Raw genomic sequence first — 15,783 nt, 5'->3', positions numbered from 1 at the left:
CACTTTTTCATACGATGTCAGCGTAACTTCGTTAAAAGTGTAATCTGGCATACAAACCCTTTCTCACCGTCGTTTAAATGTCAGCTTATGATTATTTCACAAATTCTACTACAGCATACTCAATCGTGCACCACATATCTTGCCACCATCACGCATATCCCATCGCGTAGGGCATTCCTTAAATGTAGCTCGTCCACATGCACATACTATCACTTTTGCATCTTCTTTTTTCCCTCGAACAGCCAAAGACTGGAATGGCCTTGTGCACAACATCGTTTCTGTACCCAGCTCATCTGCCTTCATAGAATAAATCGCCTCGCATTACGCCTTGCAACATTTGGATATTCTTTGTTTCTCATATTCTTTGTAACCCACCCCTTATGTAATACCCCGAAGAGGGCTTCTTAAGGAAATAAAGTGAAAGTGAAAGGGTGTCTACCAACAGGAAAAGCCAGGAATTCTCAGGGATTTTGAATAGTCTGGAAAAACTCAGGGATAGCTCTGGGAATTTGTGCTTCAATCAGGGAAATTTAGCGGTCATTTTATTGCAAGGGAACAAAAGTTGCCTTACTGCTGGCTCGAGTAAAAGAGAGGAATCGTAATGTATTGTCATTGACACCATGTCGTTGGCTGGAGGAGTTGCCAGTGTACAATCAACAACCGATTTTCTGGACGCCCAATTATGTGGAATGCCCGATAATGCAGACGGCTTCGCGGCACCACCACATGCCCCATACAGTCGGTGTGTAAGAACGTCTGCAATTTCAGATACAAGGAACCCTTCACTGTTCGATTTTCTGGACTTTTTCTGATTTTACAGGTTTGAAACGGCATTAATCAAAGCACACACCGCAGTTTTGATTATCTCGCTGCCTCGAACCAGCACTCCTCGTGCAAATCCACTGGCAGCCTTAGCCACCAACGCTGCTATGCTAGGAGCTGCTTCGACGTTCACTATTGAGTTCCTGCCGTTTGGTGCCGTGTTTTTCATTGAAAGAATTCGCTGCTGTCAGTAATGGCACCGATTCTGCCTCTAGTCCTTGCGATTGGCTTCGAAGCGTAGAAAGCATGACGTATTGCATAATGCCGGTTCCCAAAAGGCAGCGTTACCTCAGTACAGCAATATTACACGGTGAAGCGTACGTGAAGTATTGCGGTGAAGCTTAACAAGCGTGGGAAGGGGCAATTGTCACGGGACACAGTACGTATTCCATAATTATACAGTCAACGACCGATTTTTCGGACCCTCTAGGGAACGTAAAAACGTCTGAAAATTCGGGCAGTCCGAAAAAATGAATGCATGCAAAAAACGCACCCTTTTTTTTTCTCAGATCTAGAGGTAAAGGGCGAAGTAACAGGCTCCCGAAACCCTGCCACAGCATCAGTGAAGTGGCTATAAAAAGAGGCGTTCAAAAAAACTGTATGCAGCCGACTGCCGGTTTATTATGCACATGTGCATCGTCGGGCAGCCGGTGTTATTGCTGCAGTGGCTTGAAGAACTTGTTGATTGTTGTTTTGACGACGTTCCGGTTGCATGCGATCATATTTGCCTCGATCTGAGCAAGGGTCATGTCAGCACTGTACACCGATGAAAGAGTCAACGCTGCTCGCGTCAACTCTGCACTGTAGGCGGTGCAGGCATTGGCTTCTCATTGTCAACATCGGAGTCATCTGAATCCCCCACAACCTGACGGACTATTTCCTCGTCAGTCAGTTCTGCGCGGAAGTCGCGCTCGTTGTCAGCGTCAACAAACTGTTCAAAAGTTATTTCCGTGGGTATGGAAACCCCAGCAGAGCGGAGGTCGTTGATCACGTCATCCGACGGTACTGCTTTCCCCGCTTCGATGCCATCGGCGAGGACGACGAAGACGGAGTGGGCGCCATCGAAGGCAAGCGAAATCCTCAAGTTGCGAACAGTGGAGTTCGCTGACGAGCGTCGAAGCACCTAGGCCTACCGTCGCAGAGCACACTTGACACAACAGCACAACCACACACCACGCTAGCCAAAACGTGGCCTGCGCAAACAAACAAACAAAATGGCGCCGCTCCGGAAACTCTGCCGAAGGCGGAAGTGCGGCGATGAACATAGCCAGCGTGGCCAGACCAAATCGGTGTGTGACGGCTAAATTCGGCTAGTTGTGGTTCAAAGCGGTGATATGCTTTGGCTGCAAGTCGCAAGGGCGCTGCGCGAGGAGCCAAAAGACTTTCCGTCCGTCAAAAAGTCCGGAAAATTGGACGGCGGGGGGTTCGAGCGTCCGAAACTTCAGATGTCCTTATACATTGATTCTATGGGGCTCGTGGCGGTGCCGCGAAGACGTCCGAAATATCAGGCATGTCCGAAAATTTGGGCATCCGAAAATTCAGTCGTTGACTGTACACGTGTGCACCCTCCGCCTCCTGTCTTAGTGCGAGCACCGATATTCCTAATAAGTGTACTGGTGGGCCTTCAGAGCTTTTTCAGATGTGCATGTGAGTATTTGAGCCCCTAAGCACAGTAAACGACATGCAGTGATTTCTTCGGACTGCCTCATTTGATTTTTCAGACATTTTCGTGGCCCCTAGAGAGTACGAAAAACCGGATGTTGACTGTACAACTGACTGAGAGGATGCTTCAAATGGTCCGTAGGGCGAACACATGGCGGAATGAGGACAAGAAAAGAAATAACCGGCACATTGAGGAATAATCGGGAAAGGAACTGTGCCGCCTATTCTTTGAAGGAGCTTGAACTCAAAAAGCAAAGTGTTGGCTGACACAAGGCTGCAGGTGACCCTCATCCAAACCATAGTGAACTCTTGAAAGCAGTGAAACACAGTATGGAGGCTTTGTGTGTGGGCTAAGAGTATGGTGAGGACAGTCGAGGTTGACTTTCCAACTGCTGGGAAGATCTCACTTGTGATAAAGTTTGGGCCTAATACCAATGCTCTTGCTATCACTTGATAGAAATAGCTCATTTCTGAAAATATTTGCTTCTGTGTGCCTCTATTTTTATTTGACTTCAAAATGTTTGACTCTATTTACAGTGGGCTTTATAATTTTTCTTTTTGGAAGATATATTATTTTCTATGTGTTGTGTCGGCAGCGGCAGGCCAGTGGGGGGCCGCGCCCAGCGAATGCGCGGCGAGTGCCGACGCAGTGAAGGAGACTCAGAGCTAACTGCTCCTGATGAAAACCGGAACGAAGACTCAGCTGGCTTGCGGCCGTTTATTCTAAATAGGACTTCACACGCCAGATGACACCTCCTGATTGGTCCCAGCTCGTCACATGACAGAAGGGGGGTGCGCCATCTAGCTAAACTACTACAAAACATAAATGTATGATAACACAGAGATCTGGCAAGGGGCGACACTATACTACGTCATCCCCCCCTGGAAACAAAGTAAGCATATAGTGAAACGCGCACACAAGATGCGCACTTAAGTCCAAGGACAAATTCAGTTCGTTCCCGCCCAAGTTCACGTACACGCGCACCAGTCTTGGGCACCAAAACACAGGCAGTCAGTCAAAACAAAATCTGACAAGGAACACTGCACAAGACTCACTGCACCGCAACAAGAAACACATTTTATACCTGTGTGAACGAAACATGTGAACTGTCTCCTAAATGTCACAGCGAGGCCCCTAGCCGTGGCATTTCGAAGACGGCAAAATGCTCTACATTCAAGAAACATAATCATCGAGCCACGGAGGCCGTTTTCTGTCACGATGAGGACGCGTGCGTACCTCAGAAGAACTTTGGGGGTTGCGACGCGTATCGGTCGACTTCGAAGACCCAGTCGTCCCACTACTATTTCCCTTCCCCTGGTTGGACAATTGAATGTAGTTGTCGCTGAAAGCTTGAGAAGGTTGCCCAGGAAGCTCCTCTCGAAGTCTCAACAAGTCCTGGGAGGCTACCGATGCCCCCACGGAATCGGAGACGACTGCCGGCTGTGCAGACTCGGAAGTGATACAGTCAGACGAACTACTTAGCTGATGCTTATAACTATGAGAAGACGCTGTCACTACAGGCGAGTCATCGGAATGACTATCCAGATTTGAATATGAGTACAAAAAGTCTCTATCACTTGTACACAAAGTACTACCTGCTGGATCCTTCATCACTAGGGTTAACTTAGACACATGCCACGTCTTCCCATCACTGAGTACAAAAATAGATGGTCCTATCTGGGCTTTAACTGTACTGTATCGGCAATGAAAGGTGTGAATAAGTCACCTGATGGCGGAGCAGAAGTGGAAAGTGCACAGAAGTCAGTTCCTGTAGTCGTTACGTGGAACGTGACGGAGCATGACCTTTGGAAAAACTGGACAGTGGCTTGAAACAGGCCTTGAATGTCGACACGTTGCTTGGAGAAATTTCTCAAGTCCACTGTTGTTTGTGACAGCCTGTGCTGTCGACCAAAGTGATTTCTAAAGTCTTCGGCGGTCATGAATGACACAGACGCTCGTGTATCCACCAGCAGTCGCATGGAGACGCCGTTAACTACGACCGGAACTTCCAAATCTTTTTTAGTTTCAAAAGCGCTTACCGTCAAGACAGACGCGGACGGCTGCCCTGCGGAAGTTGACGAAGACAGCGTCTCTGCGGAAGAGACGTGCTGCACCGCTGTTTGGGTCTTTCGACATACCGAAGCGAAATGGCCCAACGTGTGGCAGGCGTTGCATCGCCGATTTCTTGCTGGACAATTCCTGTACGACGCGATATGGGTCCTGCTGCCACACCGATCACATGCACCACGGTTCCCGGAGGAGCCATGTGCGAAATGTCGACCATCTTGGCGGCCTTTCGGAAGAAGTCAGCCCTCTTGGCGGCCTCTCGGAAGCAGTCGGCCCTCTTGGCGGCCTCTCGAAAGAAGTTGGCCCTCTTGGCAGCTTCCCGGAAGAAGTCAGCCGTCTTGGCAGCTTTCCGGAAGATGTCGGCCTTCTTGGTAGCTTCCCGGAAGAAGTCTGTCATCTTGGCCTGTCGACGGAACGCCAGGTTGACATACCTCAATTCTTCGTACATTTTCGGAGCCGAACGCGCGGTTCGCACGATGCAAGGCTTCTAAAGAGCGTCCAATTTCTTCTGCCTTGTCCAGGGACAGGGTTTCACCATGAGCTAATAACTTTTCGCGAACGCTGGCGTTCGCTACCCCATGTATTATTTGGTCTCGGACGCGCTCATTGTAGGTTGTGCCGAAGTTGCACTGTACCGCCTTCTCCTTCAATGCGGTCACAAATTCCAGGAATCCTTCTCCCTCGAACTGCCGTCGACTGGTGAATTCGTGCTTCTCCGCCAGAATATTTGTTGACGCGGCGAACAGCCGGTCAAGCCACTGCAAGAGTTCCTGGAACTCTGATGCTGGCGGGACCGCATCACTTGACGTTGACGCTGCGCCGGTCGACTGCCTTGCCGCTTCGCTTGACGGTGTCGCTGCGCCTGGCGACTGCCTTGCTGCTTCCTGCTCCTCGTCTGCAAAGTACTTTCGTTGTCCCTCACGCCCGAGAGCGCTGACGAGCGCGGACGCTCGTCGCGCGTCCGTCCAGTTGCCACCGCCGGCCGCTTCGAGGTGGGCCTGAAAATTTTTTTTCCATCGATGCCATGGAATTAACGGTGGCCCGGGCCCTTCAAGAAAAACGGGAAGGTTCGCCGAAAAGGAAGCCATGCCCGGTAGCGTGCAGGAGACAGTGCAGGAGGCAAGCCTGAGCTCGCAGCAGGAATGGGCCAAGGAAGAACAAAGGGGGTGAGTAGGCCTAGTCTCGGAAGCCTCGCGACGCCAAGTGCGTCTGCGGCGTTTGCGTGCCGTGCAGACACAAGAAGGGACGCTTCACTTACGAAGCTCGTTGGTTTCCCGGGGCTTCAGTCGGAACCGCAGCGGGAATCCCATGCTCATCGCCAAAAGATGTGTCTGCAACGGCAGGCAAGTGGGGGGCCGTGCCCAACAAACGCGCAGCGAGCGCCGACGCAGTGAAGGAGACTCGGAGCTAACTGCTCCTGATGAAAACCGGAACGAAGACTCAGCCGGCTCGCAGCCGTTTATTCTAAATAGGACTTCACTCGCCAGATGACACCTCCTGATTGGTCCCAGCTCGTCACATGACAGAAGGGGGTGCGCCATCTAGCTAAACTACTAGAAAACATAAATGTATGATAACTCAGAGATCTGGCAAGGGGCGACACTATACTACACTGTGCATTTTACTATCACCTATTTTCAGTTTTCTATTTTGAATAAAATAAACATTACTACTTACTATTCAAACTGGATGAAGTCGTTTTTTAAAAAAAAATTTTTAAATGCTTACTTAGGAATGATAGCATCGGGCAGAGTGGTGTCAGCCTGTCTTGACATGAAAAAAAGTTCTATGTCGCTCAGGGAAAACCTGGAAAACTCGGAGAATTTGAAAATGTGATTGCAACCCGAACTTGTTGCAGCGATATGCCATGTGCCAAGTCTAGCTGATGATCATCATGCTTACCATCTGTCGAAGGCTACGCGAAGATTATTCAAGACTTACCAACCAGTCTGCATGCACCAAGCAGATTCTTAAGCAGATGCCCCATTTCATTGCTTTCATCATTTCTAAGAAAAAAATGATCTACAACCAAACTTGCCTTGACTTTATTATTTGTAGGCTTCATAATGGTTGTGGTGTACAACAACAACAACAACAAAAAAGGCTCCTTTCGATTCCTCTCGTCTGCACTCCTGGGCACGCAGCATTTATCGAGCGGCAGTGACAATAGCCATGTTACATTAATACGTTAGAAGTGTACCCTATTCATACACCGACGCTTGTAACACAGCTGAGATATTCACCCACTCTTAGTGGAGACGTTCCTTATTAGGATTGTAGTTAAGACAAATGCCACAGTTTTCATAACATGCCCGCCATGTGTTTCTATGTCACTGGCAGCTGAGCATGCCCATCTCTGTTTCTGTCCCCTCAAAGTGGACATGGCTATGTTATTGCCACAAATTTGCCAATAATAATATTATTCATTACTAATATGGAAGAAACTATTTCAATGCACATAATATACTCACAAGGCGAAATTTTGCTTGCTCCGCTGCCTACCATTTTTATTTTGATGTTCTGCACTATTACAACGGCAGCCACCTGTTCGTTGACCTGTTTGCCGCAGCAGACACAGGATAAAAAGAATTTTTTTTTTCTGTGTAAAATTTACCTCATGTAACTATCGGACCCCTGAATTTGCGGCAATTTTTGGTTTAAAAGAAAGTGCAATCAATATGGGAGTAAATCAGGTATTTATCCGTTTATTGGGGACTGCATTTCACCCACTAACAACTTAAAGTTATCACTCAGCGCAAGATGCACCTGGATTATTGGAACTTACTGGAATGTGTGGTAGTCTCAAACGTGCTCTTAGGGTGAAGGAACGACACTGCAGCAGTGCAGACAATCGCAGGGGCATTCATTGCACCTTTCATACACTAATGCCTGCTGACCGAATTGCTTTCCACAGAAGATGCCGTTGGACTCGCAACAAATCTAGGAAGTCCAACTCACCACGATCGGATAGCAAGCGAATATGTTCACCCCCATGCTGGACACCAATGCCTGGTTGTTTGCGTGTACACTCATGTGAACTTTTGTGCGTTCAAACGATTGTGTTCATCCGTTCCGGTGCCCTGCTCCTAGCGGATCAGCACACACATGAAACGTCCGTGCCGCTTGCTGGCCCCAAGCCCAAGAGGAAGAGCCTACTCAACCCCACCGTCATGTGGCGTCAGCAGCGCAACACTTGCGCCATCTCTCGTGATGCGCTGCAACCATACCGACTGCTGTTGGCACTAAGCTATGCGGAGAAGCCGGATCAATGGCCGCCAAGGACCAGTCAGCTAGCCGCACACTGCAAGGACTGCCCTCGGAGCACGGGCTGCTGCCTGATACAACCAGGAAGACTGTGGCCAACTCAACAACCACAATGGCAGCCCCAGCGTCTCCCATCGTGCTTCAACAACCCAGGGGGCCACATACCTTCCGTGGAGCTTCGTCGGAGGGTCCAGAAACCTGGCTTGACACCTTTGAAAAGATCTCAGCCTTCAGCAACTGGACCTGTGAGGATAAGCTATGCCATGTATAATTCTCCTTGGAAGATGCCGCAAGGACTTGGTTCGAGAACCGGGAGTTCGCCCTTACAATGTGGGACCTGTTCCGCAGTAATTCCCAGAGGACCTTCACGAGCATTGGCCGAAAAGAAAGGGCCGAAGTTGTCCTGGAAACCCGAGGGCAACTACCCAATGAGACCATCATCATCTTCATGGAAGAGATGACCCATCTTCTAAGGCACGTTGACCCGGAAATGTCCGAGGATAAAGAAGTCCACTTTCTGATGCGAGGCCTGATGCAAGAACTTTTTGCCAGACTGATCCACAACCCACTGAATACAGTAGCTGATTTCTTGACGGAGGCAATGAGGATTCAGAAAACTCTGGAAATGTGCACTAAGCAGTACAGTCAAACCCACTTATAACAATATTCAAGTGCCCACAGAAGTTCTATTGTTAAAACCAATAATTCTTCTAAGCAGGTTTCATGAAAAAATCAAAATAGGGGGATGGCAGAGTTCCTGTAAGAAAGCTATAATGGCGGGGAGGCCAATGCCCCTCCCCATCACCTTCCTCCATCAGGCTGCTGATTATGTTCACTTGTTTAACTGCTTCCTGGGCGCTCCGATCGCATGTAGCAAACCGTAGCTGTTGGCGTTAAAGCGCCTGAAATTTCTTTTTTGTAATTTTGTCGATTTTGATGCAACTTGCCGAGCTTATGTATGTCAGTGTGTTAGTTTTAAATATGCATTAGTTTTCTTGCAGATTAAAAAACTTTCCAGAAATTGAAGAAATTCAGCTTTATTGTATAATTTGCTTGGAGGTGAGCTATCTACAGGGTGTCTACCAACCGGGAAAACTGGGAATTCTCAGGGATTTTTAGTAGTCTGGAAAAACTCAGGGAAAACTCAGGGAATTTGTGCTTCTATCAGGGAAAATTATCTGTAATTTTATTGAAAGGGAACGAAAGTCGCAGTAATGCTGGCTCGAGCAACAGAGAGGAATCGTAACTAATGGTCTTTGACGCCGCGTCGGCTGGAGGAGTTGCCAGTGTACAGTCGACTGACTTTCCAGACGCCAGATAATTCGGACAGCTTCGCGGCACAACTAAATACCCCATAGGAGCAATGTATGAGAACGTCTAAAATTTTGGGCGCAAGAACACTTAACCGTCCAATTTTCCGGAATTTTTGCCGTAACCGCAGGTACGAAACGGCATTAATCAAAACCACCACCGCCGTCATTTCGATGACTTCGTCGCCTCGTCCCAGCACACTCGCACGCGGCAATGCTAGGCCTAGCTGCTTCGAGGTTCGGTATTAAGCTTCTTGCTGTTCTGTGTCGTGTTTTTCATTGAAAGAATTCGCCGCTGTCAGCAATGGCATCGATACCGCCTTTGTGGTCATCGTGATTGGCTTCGAAGTTCGGAAAGCACGGCGCGTTGCATAATGCCGGTTCCCGAAAGTCAGCTTCGCCTCTTTACAGTAATGTTACGCTGTGAAACATAACAAGTGTGGGAAGGGGCAACTGTCACGGGACACAGTATGTATTCCTTAATTATACACGCGTGCACCTGCCATCTCCTGTCACAGTACAAGTACCGATATGCCTAATAAGTGTACCGGCCGGCCTTCAGAGCTTTTTCAGACGTGGCTGTGGAGATTTGAACCATTAAGGGCTGTAAAAGACATGCATTCATTTTTTCGGACATTCTCGCGGTTTCTAGGGAGTCCGAAAAATCGGACGCTGACTGTACAATTGTCCAGGAGGATGCTTCAAATAGTCCGTGTGGCGAACGCGCTGCCGAAGGAGAACAAGAAGACAAGGACCTACGCATTCAGAAATGAACAGGAAAGGAAGCATGCGACAACTTTTTTGGAGGAGCTTGCACTCTAAAAGCAAAGTGTTCGCTGAAGCCGAGGTGCAGGTGTGCTTCATCCAAGCAAAAAAAAAAAAAAAAAAACTCTTTAAAACAGTGAAATGCAACACTGAGGCGTTGTGTCCAAGTTGAGAGTACGTCAGGAGAGTTGAGGTTGACTTACGAGCTGTTTCGAGATAATCTCACTTGTGATAAAGTTCGGGCCTCATACCAATTAGCTTGCTATCAGTTGATAGAAACAGCTCATATTCGAAAATATTCCGCATGCATCTGTTATTTGTATATGAGAACATTCGACTCAATTTGCAATGGTTTTTACTATTTCTTTCGAATATATTTTATTCGCTATGCATTTTACTAACCCCTCCCTTCTGTCTTCTTTCTGAATAAAATAAACACTACTTCTTACTATTCAAACTGGACTAAGTTTTTTTATTTATTTATTAACATGCTTACTCGAAAGTGACACCATTGGGCGAAATGATGTAGGGAGCCCGTGTTGACATAAAACAAAGTTCTGTGTCACTACGGGGATATTGCAAATTCACTCAGGGAAAACCTGGAAAACTCAGGGAATTTGGAAGTGTCAACTTGGTAGACACCCTGTATCTATCAAACTATACATGGCATAATAAATATCAGCATACGAAAATGATGTGGAACTAATAAATAAGTATGGTGTTCTAACTGAATTTTATATCAAATGAAAATGTTGCCAACTTTAGTGAGAGCAGTCCATCTAACTGCTTAAAAACATTTTTTTTTAAATCTTCTAATGAATGCAACAACATAATTTCGTATATTTGCACTCTACACAGCTTTGCCTTTCTGTAAAAAAAACGAATTACAGTGATACCACAAGTAGAAGCAGAGATAATGCACCTCCAATACGGCATCATCATCAAAATTGTGGTTTTGAGAAAATAAGAAAAAAACATTTCAACTGATATATTGAAAAAAGGCTCGAAGAAAAAAAAAATGGCCCCAAAGGCCATCAGTATGCACTAGGTATAATTCATGGCCGTTTGGCCATTGCCGGTTGACGACAAGCATGCACTGCGAGTACATTCAGTTCAAGAGGATTACACCTTTTCGGGCCCTCAATTTCCCTCGAGCTCCATCTCGACACAACTTCACCACAGATCTCTGAAACCACAGTCAGTTTAGTAGTGATACCATAATCCTGACCACTCCGCACCAGCTACGCAGAACCACCACAAGTACTGCAAGAAAAAATGCCGAGAAGATTGTTCACTGCTGCAAGTCCAACGGCAACGTACGGAGTAGCAGGCTTCACGACCGAGGCTGTTGCACTATCGGCAGTCGGATCTTCAACAAAACACCGAATCTTTCGCTCCGTTACCACCACAGATGCAATCTTGTCGTGCCTAGCTTTCTCATGTGCTCTTATCTTATCCACTTCCTCTTCAGTTATGACATCATCATCATCAGCCTGGTTACGCCCAGTGCAGGGCAAAGGCCTCTCCCATACTTCTCCAACTTCCCCAGCCATGTACTAATTGTGGCAATGTTGTCCCTGCAAACCTCTTAATCTCGTCCGCCCACCTAACTTTCTGCCGCCCCCTGCTACGCTTCCCTTTCCTTGGAATCCAGTCCGTAACCCTTAATGACCATCGGCTATCTTCCCTCCTCATTACATATCACAAGAAGCCAACAAACACCGACACCAAGGACAACATAGGGGAAATCACTTGTGCTTAATAAATGAGATAAAGAAACGATAAATTAATGGAAATTAAAGTGGATGAAAAAACAACTTGCTGCAGGTGGGAACCGAACCCACAACCTTCGCATTTCGCGTGTGATGCTCTACCAATTGAGCTACCGTGGCGCCGTTTTCTCATCCACATTCTTGGGTATTTATGTGTCCTAGTAGAACCTTGGGAGTGTTAGCCAGCACCACCACTCACAGATTTTGGCAGCGGACGTGGAACTTCCTTTCATTTTTTTTGCCGCAGGCACAAGAAAGTTGATGAGAAAACGGCGCTGCGGTAGCTCAATTGGTAGAGCATCGCACGTGAAATGCGAAGGTTGTGGGTTCAGTTCCCACCTGCGGCAAGTTGTTTTTTCATCCACTTTATTTTCCACTAATTTATTGTTTCTTTATCTCATTTATTAAGCACAAGTGATTTCCCCTATGTTGTCCTTGGTCTCGGCGTTTGTTGGCTTCTCATGATATGACTAATAAAAATCGGGCCCCTCGGTTAACCCCCCTTCTTCTCCTCATTACATGACCTGCCCATGCCCGTTTCTTTTTCTTGATTTCAACTAAGATGTCATTCACTCGCGTTTATTCCCTCACCCAATCTGCTCTTTTCTTATCCCTTAACGTTACACCTATCATTCTTCTTTCTATAGCTCGTTGTGTCGTCCTCAATTTAAAGGGACACTAAAGGTTACTATTAAGTGAATGTGGACTGTTGAAATACCATCCCAGAAACCTCGAAACGCTTGTTTCGTGCCAAGGAGAGACTTATTTTAAGAGAAAATACGTTCTGAAGCGCCCGCATACCTCTAGTGCAGTTCAAATAGCCCGCCCTCCGATTGAGGAGTACTGACATCATGGTCTCATAGTGACGTTGCGCCATCGGTGAGTAGAATGGCATCCGCAGACGGCGCTATGGCTTTTCTGCGCAAAACGCAAACGCACGGCCAGAAACAGAGCCAAGACAGAGCCGACAGCAGAGTGAAAGCGGGAGTATGGTGGCTAGCGGAAGGAGAAACGCGCGACTATAAGCTGGTACTTTATTCTATGATGCAAACTTCGACGCTCGTCACAATGGACCCTGACAACGACAGATTGGCTCGTGATGCTGGGCTCAACTTCAGCGATTTGAGCACTGACGAGTGTGACCTGCTGCTGAGGGCTCGCGCTGCTGGCATCGTTGCGTACTACGACGGCGGCCTCGACACCGGCTCTCCAGAGCAGGAAAGCAACGAGAGCTTCCCACGACATCACAAGGACGTGGCATTCTCACTGCATGTTCGAAATTAAAGTTTCGCGAGCCAGCAGAACCCGCACAGCACGACGCGATAACGAAATTACTGAAACTCCAAAGCGTGCGTGGCGCAGAGTCGAGCGAAAACGAAACCTTTCGACCATCCATACTACTGAAGGGTAACGTCAAAATGTTATTTTTTCTTAGAATCGAATAGACGTAGACAAGTAGCATTTTCTTCCGTCTTATAATCGAATGATATTATATATTTAATACGAGTAGTTGAGTATTAGTAACACAAATTATGAGGAGTGCTTTCGTCATCGGGCTAGTACCAGAATGTCGCTGCGGGGTGTCAAATCGTGTCATGCATTTACCTCAATTTCTCGGTTACTAAAGCTCTGTTCGCGATTAGATTGACGCCTTAGACATTCTAGAACATTGCTCTACCACTTTAACTTGACTTTCTGGTAACCTTTAGTGTCCCTTTAAGTGGAACCTTTTTCGTAAGCCTCCAGGTTTCTGTCCCATACGTGAGTACTGGTAAGACACAGCTGTTATACACTTTTCTCTTGAGGGATAATGGCAACCTGCTGTTCATGATCTGAGAATGCCTGCCAAACGCACCCCAGCCCATTCTTATTCTTCTGGTTATTTCAGTCTCAGGATCCGGATCTGCGGTCACTACCTGTCCTAAGTAGATGTGTTCCCTTACCACTTCCAGTGTCTCACTACCTATCATAAACTGCTGTTTTCTTCCGAGACTGTTAAACATTACTTTAGTTTTCTGCAGATTAATTTTTAGACCCACCCTTCTGCTTTGCCTCTCCAGGTCAGTGAGCATGCATTGCAGTTGTTCCCCTGAGCTACTAAGCAAGGCAATATCATCAGCGAATCGCAAGTTACTAAGGTATTCTCCATTAACTTTTATCCCCAATTCTTCTCCTGTAAACACGCTGTGAGTAGCATTGGAGAGATCGTATCTCCCTTCCTAACGCCTTTCTTTATTTGGATTTTGTTGCTTTCTTTACGGAGGACTATGGTGGCTGTGGAGCCGCTATAAATATCTTTCAGTATTTTTACATACGGCTCGTCTACACCCTGATTCCGTAATGCCTCCATGACTGCTGAGGTTTCAACTGAATCAAATGCTTTCTCGTAATCAATTAAACCTATATATAAGCGTTGGTTATATTCCGCACATGTCTCTATCACCTGATTGATAGTGTGAATATGGTCTATTGTTGAGTAACCTTTACGGAATCCTGCCTGCTCCTTTGGTTGACAGAAGTCTAAGGTGTTCCTGATTCTATTTGCGATTACATTAGTAAATACGTTGTAGGTAACGGACAGTAAGCTGATCGGTCTATAATTTTTCAAGTCTTTGGCGTCCCCTTTCTTATGGATTAGGATTATGTTAGCGTTCTTCCAAGACTCCGGTAAGCCCGAAGTCATGAGGCATTGTGTATACAGGGTGGCCAGTTTATCTAGAACAATCTGCCCACCATCCTTCAACAAATCTGCTGTTACCTGATCCTCCCCAGCTGCCTTCCCCCTTTGCATAGCTCCCAAGGCTTTCTTTACTTCTTTCGACGTTACCTGGGGGATTTCGAATTCCTCTAGACTATTCTCTCTTCCATTATCGTCGTGGGTGCCACTGGTACTGTATAGATCTCTATAGAACTCCTCAGCCACTTGAACTATCTCATCCGTATTAGTAATGATATTGCCGGCTTTGTCTGTTAACGCATACATCTGATTCATTCCAATTCCTAGTTTCTTCTTCACTGCTTTTAGGCTTCCTCCGTTCCTGAGAGCATGCTCAATTCTATCCATATTATACTTGCTTATGTCAGCTGTCTTACGCTTGTTGATTAACTTCGAAAGTTCTGCCAGTTCTATTCTAGCTGTAGGGTTAGAGGCTTTCATATATTGGCGTTTCTTGATCAGATCTTTCGTCTCCTGCGACAGCTTACTGGTATCCTGTCTAATGGAGTTACCACCGACTTCTTTTGCACACTCCTTAATGATGCCCACAAGATTGTCGTTCATTGCTTCAACACTAAGGTCCTCTTCCTGAGTTAAAGCCGAATGCCTGTTCTGTAGCTTGATCTGGAATTCCTCTATTTTCCCTCTTACCGCTAACTCATTGATCGGCTTCTTATGTACCAGTTTCTTCCGTTCCCTCCTCAGGTCTAGGCTAGTTCGAGTTCTTACCATCCTATGGTCACTGCAGCGCACCTTGCTGAGCACATCCACATCTTGTATGATGCCAGGGTCAGCGCACAGTTTAAAGTCTACTTCATTTATAGTCTCATATCAGTTGCGACAGTTGTGTTCAATTCATATGCGAGTGTAACCGGCGTGTGGATATGCGTAATCCGGCAAAGCAGTTCAGGTGTCGGCATTCAGCGGCAGTACGACTTGAGCGGCAAGCTGCCAGGTATCCTGTGCCGACTGTGATGATGGAATCACTTTCGGAAGTTTATTGCATCTCGTCCATTTCCACTCGTAAGGATTCACGGGACGAAACTTTCTCGAAACTTCAGCATATGCAGCGTCACAGTCACGAGACTAAGACAAAAGGGCGACCGTTTTCGTCGTTTGAACGCTTATTGTCTTTGGAGCCAATCATGACTCGCCATCTTGGTCACATGCTCAAACCGGCCAATAGCGTGCACCACGAATTTCTTTGTCTCTTTTCTTTTTTTTTTTTGTTACTGCACCGCCGGCAATGTTGCCGACTGACGAATAAAGAAAGCCAAAAACGTGAGCTTTGGATGATACCAAACTGGCGCTTGCAGAGCGCGTAGTTATCAAGTTCTAAAAAATCGGGCACTGTTTGTCCCTAATTTGAAGGGCAACACTTGTGGATTCGCATCTTTAGATCCT

At 46.8% G+C, this 15,783-nt stretch overlaps 1 protein-coding gene and 1 non-coding gene across 3 annotated transcripts in view; both read left to right on the top strand.

Moving 5' to 3' along the window:
• Window positions 1-15,783, top strand: part of Bap60 (Brahma-associated protein 60) — a 327,819-nt gene that overhangs the window by 174,472 nt on the left and 137,564 nt on the right. The window lies entirely within an intron of this gene.
• TRNAS-UGA (transfer RNA serine (anticodon UGA)) lies at window positions 11,938-12,010 on the top strand. The gene has a single exon. It is a non-coding gene; the product is annotated as a tRNA-Ser (tRNA).

This window comes from Dermacentor variabilis, chromosome 2 (assembly GCF_050947875.1).
Source record: "Dermacentor variabilis isolate Ectoservices chromosome 2, ASM5094787v1, whole genome shotgun sequence".
Lineage (NCBI taxonomy): Eukaryota > Metazoa > Arthropoda > Arachnida > Ixodida > Ixodidae > Dermacentor > Dermacentor variabilis.
Note: the sequence above shows the minus strand (reverse complement) of the source record. Positions and strands in the feature narration are given on the sequence as shown.